We start from the raw sequence: 12072 nt of genomic DNA, 5'->3' as shown, positions 1-12072 counted from the left end.
CCAAGTCCTTTCCTGCAGAGCTGCTCTCCATCCCCCAGTCTGTATTGATAGTGGGATTACCTGGTCCAGGTGTAGGACCTTGTGCTCGGTCTTGGGAAAACTCATGAGATCCACATCAACACCAGTGCCAGTACAGACCCTTGAGGGACACAGCTCATTACCAGTTTCTGCTTGGACATTGAGCTGTTGACTGTGATTCTTTGGGTGTAGCTATCCAGCCGATTCCTTATTCACTGAACAGTCTGTCCACTTTAAACCCTTCTTTCAAGTTTAGAGGTAAGAATGTTGTAGGGAATCTTATCAAAGGCCTTACAGAAGTCCAGGTACATGGTATCTCTTAGCTCTTCCCTTATCCACTCATGCAGTCACTTGGTCACAGAAGACCATTAGGTGAGTCAGGCAGTGTTTGCCCTTGGTGAACTCATCTGGCTGTCCCTGATCACTTTCTTGTCTTCCATAAATTTTGACCTCCTTCCAGAAAGATCTGTTACATGATCTTACTGGGAATGCAGGTGGACTGCCCCTCTTTATAGAAATCTATCTATAAAAAGCAGTAGGAGGGTGCATTGACTTGTGGAAAAATAAAGATCTGAAGTGAAGGATGTTTCTAATAAGTACTTGGTGCTTTCTAATTTGGGGATATGCTTTCTAATTTGGGGATATGCTTTCTAATTTGGGGATAGTGTTGCATCTTGATGAATGTGTGTGAAGTATGCTTACTAAGTATATGTATACAGCTGTAGAGCTGTGAAATGGGACCTGAAAATCATAATGCAGTTAAGTGTATTAAGGTCATAATGCAAAACTTTTGTGGGCTTTGCTGTCTGAACTATTGTACTGATCTGACCTGGAGTCACCTTTCTCAGTGTCTCCTCTCCTGAGCCTCTGACTGTGGCCACTGTTGGAAAAAACTGTCAGAAATGGTTGACTATGCCAGCATGAGCATGACAGCCTTTTTGGGGCTTAAAAGGCCCGGAAAGGGCAACTTCTTGTCTGGATCTCACCTGCAAATGTTTCTGTCTTGATAAGACTGTGTGGAAGTGCAGCCCACGGATTCAGTGTGAGTTGTGTGACAAACTCTTTGATGTCCCAGCAGCAGGTGTGAAGTATGGGGTATCTTTTGGAATTTTCTCCTTCAGGAGAGAAGAAAAACTGTCTTTTGCCAGTTAGCCTTCTGGTAATTTCTTCTGATTTAGACAGTTATCATTATAGCCTTTCATTTCTGTCATTCCTTCTCTTTCATCTTTCCTTTTACTGGATTGAAGCCATTGCTCTCTTCTGACCTGCTGAGGCTGACTGAACAGTCTGTCCATAAGACACTGTGAAGGATGACAAAGTTTTGTGTTTTCCTTCTTCTTGTAGTCCTAAAACCATATTTGCCTTTTTTTGGTTGATACCCAATACTAGGCTCATGATGAAGCTTCTTCTGCAGTATTTTTCATGCAGTCCTGATGGTTAGCTGTGCACACAGGGTTTTCCCCACCTGGTGTGCTGTTTTGCATTTATTTATGTTGATACGCTTGTCTACCCTACTCACTAAGTTCTGAGGGCCTTCTGCAGCTCTTCAGTCACTTCTAGACTTGGATGTTCCTGAGTAACTTCATTGGTAATACAAACATGCCCATGTTTTTGTTTGTTTGCTTTTCCAGGTCTTGGAGCAAACTAAGTTGTAGTGAGACTCAGGAGATCTCTCTGCTGTTAAGATTTTTTGTTCCTTCCATTTTTTCCCCCCTTCCATTATTTATTAAACCACAAGTCAAGCTCCGAAAACTCTTACATTAGTATACTCTGTTGAGTAGGTGAGTCATAATCTTGCATGTGAGTGCAGCAATCAGACAGAGCCAGGAGAAAGGATTCTCACTTCAGTAGCTGTGACTTCTCCCCTTGCATCACTGGCAATGGTCAGTTCATCTACCAAACTGAGTATTGGCTTAAAGCTGTAGGTTGTAGGGCTGAACTTTATTTTCCAGACCAAATCTCCTTCCATAGACAAATGTTTCATATTTGGTTCTTCTGTTTCAGAAACTGGTCGAGATTAGAGGGTTTGTGTCATGGTTACTACTCCACATTTCCACATTTAGATTTTTTATAAGCATCTGGATTGGTACCACCAGACCTTATGTTATTTTATGGAAATATTCGTAAATGGAACACTCTATTGCAGATATGAAGATCATGTCTCAGACTCATTGATCTTAAAAAGGATTATTGATTTGAGACTATAGAAGTAAGAAATCAAACATTTGGGTTTTTTTCCTATTAGTTTCAAATTCATGTAACATGTGTTCTGCTATGCAATTACTTACTCTACTGGACAGAAACTGATGCTACTTTAAGCATTTATCTACCTTTTGATATATCTGTTTGTATTTTATCTCATTCTGAGTTTAAAAATTGATTTGGTTTTGTGGTGTTACTTGAATACTTAGTATCCATTCCAGACAGTACTTTTTGGTGCTTACTCCAGCTTATTAAATAAAAAACACACTGTCAAGAGGCACTGACAACACGCTGTGATGTTTTTTCCACTACCATGGAAGTGTCAACTTTCAGAAATACAGTCAGCAGTACTTGCCTATCCAGATAATTATTTTTTCAAGTTTCTCCCTATGAAACAGCACTTTACAATACAGACTAAGCTAAAAACGGTGTGGTATTGTGTGGATCTTTGTGCAATATAGCTGTTTGGTGACTATAGTGTGACTTGCAAAGCTTCATACAGGTGTGAATCATGTACACACTTTTTAGAAACCTAAAGCTTTAACAGAAAGGCCTTGATTGAAAATATTCTGAAATGTTAAAGTGATGTCATGGTTTGTTTGTTTTTTTTTTTTTTTAAATAAAAGCTGAAATACAGTATCTTAGTCATTCACATTATTACATCCCAGCTCCTAAGTATCCTTGTTGAAGTAATTTTTCCTCCAAAACATGATAATAGGTGATGTGTGGGGAGAAAGCACTGCTTTAGTCCTTTAGTCCTACATCCTAAAATCAGATGTACTGGTATAAGAGCATACTGAAGAACCAAAGAATAGTTTGGACTGACTGCCAGGCTTTTATTTAAGATGCTGATGTTAGGAAATTGACTGCCTGAGTCTCCCTCTCTAGTCAGGGAAGGAAAATGTGCATCCAGAAGGAACTTTGCTCTTGGGCATTTTCAAGGGAACCTACACATTCCCTAACAGAGGAATCAGATGGTGCTTAGTTCTCCAACTGAACAGCTCTGCCAAAAGACCTCAGGTTGGATGGGCCTGCCTGGCTCTTCCGTTCTGAAAATTGGTGCCACTGCTTAAATCTGCATTCCTTTGTTTCATTCAATGTTTACATTTGTTGATGCTGTTGTTTGCAGGGCGTTCTAAAATTCCAGCTTTCTGTGTTTGCTGCCTTCAGGCCAGCTATGTGTGCACATGCAAGCAAGAGAGGCTGTATTCACAGGGAATCTCCCGTGAGCTGTGCCAGTGCAGTTAAAGCAGCCACTATGTGGATGTGTCTGCTTTAGAACAGGCAGATGCACACGCCTGTGAAAGCAGTAATATTGAAACCAAGAGCAGTATTCTGATGAATTTCCACAGAATCACAGAATAGTTAAGGTGCAAAGGGACCTCTGGAGATCGTTTAGTTCAACACCCCTGCCAAGACAGGGTCACTGTCATAGTTTAGGAATGGTGTTCCTCAATTAAGCGTTCCCATGGAAATAGCCCATACATCTGCTGCTTTCTCCCTTCCTTCCTCACTGTGGCAAGGTGGAGAGAAGAATTGGAGGCACAAAGAGGTAAAGATCATGAGTTGAGATAAGTAGAATTTACTAGAAACAGCAATGAAATAAAACTAACAGCAGGAGCACTAATAACACAGTGTACAAGACAGGTGAATAATTGACATGGGATTGCTCAGTGCACCGGAACCCGTCGCCACCTGAGGGCACAACCGGCACACCTGGGTGAAAAACCCCACACTCCTCTCTCCCCACTGCGCAGCTGGTATAGAATAACCTGGCTGTGCCCCTCATGGCCACTGCAAAAATTCACTCTGCCCTGGGTGGAACGAGGACATTTACCTAGAGCCAGGGAGAATGGGAGCACTTCCACGTGGGTTTTGAATGTCTCCAGTAATGGAGACTCCACAGCCTCACTGGGCAGCCTGTTCCGAGTGCTTTCCCATTCTCAGTTCCTCATGTTAGCATAGAACTTCTTGTCTTTGATTTTATGGCATTATTCCTTGTCCTGTCACTGGTCACCACTGAAAAGAATCTGGCACCATCCTTTTGGCACTCACATTTGAGATATTTGTATTTATGAGGTCCCCTCTCAATCTTCTCTGCTCTGGACTGAACAGGCCCGGCTCCTGCAGTCTCTCGTTGTGACCCTTAATCATCTTTGTGGCCCCTGCTGAACCATCTCCACTAGCTCCTTTTTGTTCTTGTACTGAGAAAGTGCTGGACACAGTACTCCAGATGTGGCCTCACTAGGGCAAAATAGAGGCGCAGGATCACCTCCCTATTGACCTGCTGGCAGTGCTTTTCTGATGCAGCCCAGGATCCCGTTAGCCCTCCAGATCACAAGCACACTGCTAGCTCACAGCTTGTCATTCACAAAGATTCCCAAATCCTTCTCCACAGGTCAGCCCTCGAGCTGTGCTGGCACTTAAGGTTATTCCTCCCCTGTTGCAGTACAACAGCTGCCCTTGCTGACCCTCACTAGGCTTGTCTACACCCAGTTCTCCAGCCTACCAAGGACTCACTGAATGGCAGCACAGCCTCCTCCTATTTCAGCCCCAGTTTCATATCATCAGCAAACTTGTTGAGGGTGCATTCTACACCTTTGTCCAGATCATTGACAAAAAAGTTGAACAAGGCTGGATCCAGTACTGATCCCTGGGGAAACTACAGACCACAGGTCTCCAACTGGATTCTACTCCACTGACCCTCTGAGCTCTGACATGCAACCAGTTCTTGATCTGTGTAACTGTCCATTCGCCTCATGCACTTTTCCTGAGTGTACCTACAAGGATGTTACAAGAGACAGTGTCAAAAGCCCTGAAGCCAAGGTAGACAACATCCACAGCTCCCCTTACCATACCACCCCATCCTGCCATGCCATCACAGAAGGCCATCAGATTGGTCAAGCATGATTTCCCCTTGGTGTATCCAAACTGACTACTCTTGACCACCTTCTGTTCTTTTGCATGCTTGGTGATGACTTCCAGAATGATCTGTTCCATCACCTTTTCAGGGAGGGAGGTGAAGCTGACTGGCTGGTAGTCTCCCATGTACTTCTTTTTTGAAGATGGGGTGACAATGGCCTTTCTCTCCTTATTAGGCAGTATTCCTGTTCTCCACAATTTTCAAAGATGATGGAGAGTGTCTTAACAGTGACATCTGCCAGCTCCCTCAGCTCCCAACCCTCTCTGACCATGGGAAAATCTTCCTTTTTCCAGCATTCCTCTCTTAACCCTGAGGTCTGGGGTTCCTGAGAGCCGGCCTGAGCAGTGAAGACAGAAGCAAAGAAGGCATGCAGTAATTCTTCTTTCCTTCTGTCTTCTGTCACTAGGACAATCCATCTGGTTCAGCAGCACCCCCACATTTTCCATAATGTTCCTTTTGCTGATGATGTACTTGCAGAAGCCCTTCTTGTTGTCCTTGACATCCCTTGGCAGACTCAATTTCAAGTGGACCTTGGCCTTATTGCATCCCTGCATACTCTGATGGTGTTCCTACAGTTATCCCTTGTGGCCTGTCCCTTTTTCTACATCCCATAAATTGCTTTCTTATGTTTGGGATCAACTAGAAGCTTCTTGCTCATTCATTCAGGTCTCCTGCCCACTTTGCTTGAATTCTTTATCATGGGGATGCACTGGTCTTAACCTTGAGGAAGTGATGCTAGAATATTGACCAGCTCTCTTGGACTCCCTTATCTTCTAGAGCCCTAACCCATGCTTCTCTTTGAGAGGCTGAAGTTAGCTCTCCAGATATTCAGGGTTCTAGTCCTTAGTGCTTTGCTTCCTCTGTGAAGGATCCCGAGCTCCACCATCTCATGGTCACTACAGCAAAGACTGCTCTCAGCCTTCTTATCTTTGACCAGTCCCTCCTGATTTGTTAGTACAAGGTCCAGCAACACACCTTTCCTTCTCATGTCCTCTTTCACTTTTGTCAAAAAGTTACCATCAGTGGTCAACTTCTGGGACTGGGTGTGCTGAGCCATGTGGTCCCTCCAAGAGTATCAGGGTGTTTGAAGTCCTCCAGGGTAACCAGGTCTGTGACTGTGAGGCTGTCCAGCTGTCCACAGAGAGCCTCAACTTCCTTCTTCCGATCAGGTGGCCTTCAGCAAATACCTACAGCAGTGTCACCCTTGTTAGCCTTCCCTTAATTCTTATCCATAAATTCCCAACTTATTCATCTGCTCCTGCACAGAGCTCAATACATTCCTGGTGCTCTCACTTAAAGAGCAATGCCATCACCTCACTATGCTGACCTGTCCTTTCTATCAAGTACACAGCCAGTGTAACATTCCAGTAATGTGAGCAATGAGATCCAGGCCTATTTAGGTTTCTAGTTCTATTTTATTCCCCATGCTGTATGCATTTGTGTAGAGGCATTTCAGAGAGGTGATCCAGCATCCAGGTTCCCTAGAAAGGACATAAGAGGATTCATTAAAGACATACACATCCTTGATGTGGTTAGCCCTATGGTTCTCATCTTGATAGGCAGCTAAGGGACATCTGTTGCTTCAATGGCTCCCCAGGAGGAAGCAGTGGCAGGAGCATTGCCACTTTGGACACAATGCATCCCCTGCCCTCAATCCTTCAGTTTAGAGCCTGTCTCACCAAAACTGGCTAGCCTGCTGCCAAAGATTCCCTCACCCATTTTGGACAGGTGGTTCCTGTTTCTCCCTAATAGGTTATCATCATTAAAGTACAAACCATTGTCATAAAAGACAAAACCACCTCAAAGGCACCAGGCATGAAGCCAGATCTTTATCTGTGGGTCTACTTCTCTGTCTCTATTACTTTCCCTGTCTATTTCTTTCTCTTCTGTCTCTATTTCTCCAGTTGGTAGCATAGATGGGGACTTGGGCACTGGCATTTTCCACCTGCCTCACCAGGACTTTATAGTCTTCCTTGATCCTGCCCATTTTTTGGCTTGCAGTATCATCTGCACCCACATGAAATAGTAGTAACAGCATACTCTTGGCAAGTTGGGCTGCTCTCTTGGCAACATCATGGATCTTAGCCCCCAGTAGGCAGCACAAATCTTCTGCCTCTCTTCACGCTGGCCTGCAGATAGGGCCTACTGTGCCTCTTGAAAGACAGCTGCCACTACAAGTAAGCTTTTAATTTGGCTGCCATTCCCTAGTATGTATGTTCAAATGTATAACTGACAGGTTTGTTTTTTTTGACTGAAATATAGTAAAATAGACAGAAGGGTGTCTTGTACTTAAAAAGGGCTGTGAAGAATATTTTGAATATCCTCACCAGCACATGAACACAGAGCTGTCTGGTGTTTCCCATCAGGGTGTTTGCCATCAGGGGAAACCTGAGATGGTTGGTTGTCTTTGGCTCAGTTCCTGCTCAGAACCAAGTGTCTGAAAGCCTATTTTGAGGTTCTGAAAAGCAAATGGTACATCTGTGTGAAGAGAATTTCAGTTTGCACTGGAGTCTCAAATTAGAAAAAAGTGGCTTTGATTTGGCCTGAAGGATATTTCTAGCTCCTTGGCAAAATAGTAAGGCTTTTTGTGTATTTATTATCCAACTATAAACACTGCACTGAGAACATCCAACTTAGCCTGAAATGATCAATTTGTTTTAGCAAGCCTCCCTGGTTTTAAGACTTAGTCCTTCTTAACCCTTTTATTCCTCCAGTGTCCCATAAGATATTGGCATGGGAGAAACAGGGGGCTTAAACACTATAAAAAATACTTTTCTCAAAAATTATTTTTTCTGTGTGTTTATTAAATTCTTCCTCTCTTTGCTTTATCATAGCTGATTTCCTGCTCTTTTCTCAGGCCTGAAAACAACTTAAGCAGCAGTACTCTCTGCTCCTCTGTTCACTCTGACTGATAAAGGAAGAAAGAAAGAAATATACAGCTGTATTTAAATTACCAGATGAAGGAGGAGAGAAAGTGCCCCAGCTAGAACAGAAAACTTTCAATTTGGTAGAAAAAAAAAAAAAGGAAAAAAATTACAAGCAATTTCAGAAGTCAGGAAAAATAACTATTTTCTTCCTTGGACTCTATGAATGACCTTTCTGCATGGGTGCTTGAGCAGGGAAGGGAACCAGGCAGGCAGAGGAGACTCCCACCTCTGCTTTCAGGAGGCTCTCAGTGCTGCTAAACATGGACAACCCACAAAACAACTTGGTATATTGTCCAGAACTATTTCTGTGGTTGGTAACCCACTGCAACCTGGTAGGCTAAAACAGGGAAACATTCAGTTTCTTCCTATATGGTTTAATGTACAAATGACTTTGTTTCTGTCAGAACTTGAATAAAAAGTTATACTTAGACTGTTGTGTTTCTTGATTTAAAAGATGCCCATCTCCAACAAAAACTTTGTCTCTGTATCTATCCATCCTTTCTTAAAAAGAGAACTGTGGTATAACTTTTAAGGGTAGAATTTATAGCAATCTAGTTTAAGTGAGTCATCATGCTTTGCTATATAGCATGCCACAAAAACACCATAACTAAGCTGGTGGAAGAAAAAAGCTTGAGAAATAATCTCATAAATACTCCTTCAAAACCAAGATAAGCAATAAATGAAGATTAAAAAATGAGAATTCATTTGAGAAATCATTTCATAACAGAACTGCAAGGATTTAAATGAAGTACTTGGCTAGGAGAAACTAATTTCATTTCTCACAGAACCTACCTATATATAGACATCTTGGGTAAATGTACTTCTGTTTGTGCTGAAGTGCATGTATCTTTTTTTTCTGAAAAGTTACTTGACTACTCATGACATTTTTAGGAAAGTCAGAAGACACCGGGACTTATTCAAATAATCTTGATAATTGTTCTTAGGCTCATCTTACTCAGAATTGTGCATATTGCTGGGCTAAGTGTGCTCACTGCAGCCAGGTATTTAGATTATCAAGTTGACAGGGGATGGTCCTTTCCTCACTTGGGAGTAAACAAGGTGAAGGGACAGTTTAATTGAGACAGAAGGACCTGAGTAAGTGCTGGTGGTGCATCACCTCTGCCTGTGAACTTTGAGCCAGAAGATGTGAAGATGTGGCGTTCCACCCCAGCGGAGCTGACCAGGATTACTTTTCCTCACTTTTTTCCTCACCAAACTTGTAGACAACTGCCCTGGGTTGTAGTGTAGGATGTACACAAAGTATTTATTCCATCACCATCTTCATGAACTGTTAAACCAAGTGAGGCAGTGTTCTAGTGTTCCCAGGCCCCTTGCCTTTGGGCTTTTGCTAACGGCCCATCAATGCCTTGCCCATGACTCACAGGTAACTCCTCCAGGAGTTATCTCTGTTTAATGGGCCATCAAGGACCCACTTCACAACTCATCATCCCATTGTGAGATGCTCCGCCCAGGAGGAGGAGCCAAGCATTCTCACTTGGATATAATCTGGGATTTGGGACAGTACAAGCAGCCCTTATTACTGGATTCCCAGAGGAGCAGAGCTACCAGACCTTTCTACAGGATCACTGCTTCAGGAAGAGCACCTCATCTGGACTGCTTCCACCATCCTGCTCAGGTTGTATTCTGACTCTGTCAGTGGTCCTTTGTGTTATTGCATTTATTTTTTTTTACCTTTTTACCTTTCTTCTTATTAAATTGTATTTCTGACTTGGAGCCTCTCACTTGTTTTGCTTTCAAACCATGACAAAGGGCCACAGCCCAAATGGTGTCAAAAGTTTTATTGGAAGAAATTATACCTCAGTATGAGGTGGTAAATCATATAGATTTGGACCAGGGGACACATTTTACCTCAAAGGTCATCAAACAATTGGCAGATGCTCTAGGAATTCGGTGGAAATTTCATACTCCGTGGCACCCCCAGAGCTCGGGACAGGTGGAGAGAATGAATCAGACTTTAAAGTCACAGCTGTCAAAATTGACATTGGACACCAAAATGTCCTGGGTGAAATGCCTCCCCTTAGCACTCCTGAATATAAGAACTGTGCCTCACTCTGAGACTGGAAGTTCACTGTTTGAAATGCTCTGTGGAATGCCGTATGAACATGAGATGCCTGTGGGGCATCCCTTCATAGAAGATAGTCAGATTCAATCCTATTTAGTAGCCATAAACCAGAACCTGCAGGAATTGCAAAAGCAGGGCTTGGTAAGACAGAGCACCTCGCTGGGGTTTTCAATCCACAAGATCAGACCTGGAAATGAAGTACTGGTCAAAACCTGGAGAGACATTCCGCTGGCACCTCACTGGGAGGGTCCCTTTCTTGTCCTTCTTACCACAGATACAGCTGTCCGAACTGCAGAAAAAGGGTGGAGTCATGCTTCCCATGTAAAGAAGTTGGACCATCAAGCAGAAAATCCCAAATGGAAAGTGACATCTCCCCCATGGGATATGAGGATAAAATTACAGCGTCATAGTAAATGAACAACTAGGACCAGATAAGTTGTCAGGTGTCTGGATCCAAGTGTTTTCCTTTTGTACATTTTAAGTGTGTATACTGTAACGAGGTGTGGGTTACCCACTGCAAGGGAGGGGACAAGCCTAGGGGTCTGTGCTTCAAGTGTCTGGAGGAAGAACTGAGCCTGACTAACCATGTAGTGCTCGCCACAAATTCAGGTATATTGGGACTAGACTCCCTGGAGTGGTATCTACTATTCCAGAAGGGAGTGAGGGGAAGATTGGATGAAAAGGCAGATGTCCTTGACGTCAAGTGCCGAAGAACCAATAAGGTACCCTGCAGGGCTGACCCTGTCAAACTCTCGGGGTGGGACATTTTCAAAAGGAGATTCGAGGTTCGGACTAGCTGTGATACCCCTGAAGAGTATCCTTGCTGCCAGGAAGATGGTTTACCTCGCCACTGGCTGCAACCTAACGGGCAAAGGCAAAGGTAGAAGGATATGCCTGTGGGGAGTCCTGCTAGTCCTGAGCCTAGTCCTGAGCCTAGCCATGTGTGAGATATCCAGGGTGCACACCAAGGATCCACTCAGCACTGAAAGGCAGGGCCTGATGGGAGAATGTAAACAGTGCTTTTGAGCAACCTGGGAGGGGCAGGAAGCCTCTAAAGGCATAACAAACAGAACCTTGTTTGACTGTTGAAAGGATATGGAGAGGGTACTGCACCTACAACAGTACTCGATACAAAACGTGTAAATTGGAAGGGGAAATAATATGTCATGACCCAAGGGAAGAATCTAAAAATGGGCAGTCAGAATCTCTTTCCTGTCATGTGTTACACAAACGGGATGTGAAGGGAATAACTACTATTCCCACTTGTAATCAGTGCAATCAGACAGTATGGATAGGGGGGAAAACTAAAACCACTTTTGTAGGTGAATAATTTGTGCTATGACAATAGTCAATTGGAAATGTGTAGAATGGGTGGAAGGACCTACTGGGTAGGTAAGAATCTAAAACATAATGAAAAATCATCACTCAGTAATGAACCTATCATGCTTGACCTTCTTGGAAATGATGATGATCGAATTTGCCTGCAATATGATAAAACCTTTTGTTTTTCAAGAAATAAAGAAGGATTAGACCTTGAAAATAAAATAGAACAGGTGTCTCAAGAATTGAGAAAGCAGGAATCAGAAGCCAGAAAGAAACAAGAAAGATTAAAAACATTGAGTGAGCATTATGAACAATTAAAAAAACAGTATGGTGATTGGGGTCTGCCTGCTTCTAATCAGAATTTGTTTACAGATTTGATGCAAGAGATTGCAACAGAATTAGGTTTATCCAATTGCTGGATTTGTAGTGGTCTGAAGTCAGCAGAAAAGTGGCCCTGGAAAGGTGAGAGCTTGTCTCCAGAGCAGTTACTAAAATGGGATGATGGCCAGATCTCTAAAATATTCCAGAGACCTGAAGGGTGGATCACAGACCAAAGGATAATTGGAATGATCTGTATTAGCAGAGAAGGGAGGGAG

This window comes from Zosterops lateralis (assembly GCF_965231275.1).
Source record: "Zosterops lateralis genome assembly, chromosome: Z".
Lineage (NCBI taxonomy): Eukaryota > Metazoa > Chordata > Aves > Passeriformes > Zosteropidae > Zosterops > Zosterops lateralis.
Note: the sequence above shows the minus strand (reverse complement) of the source record.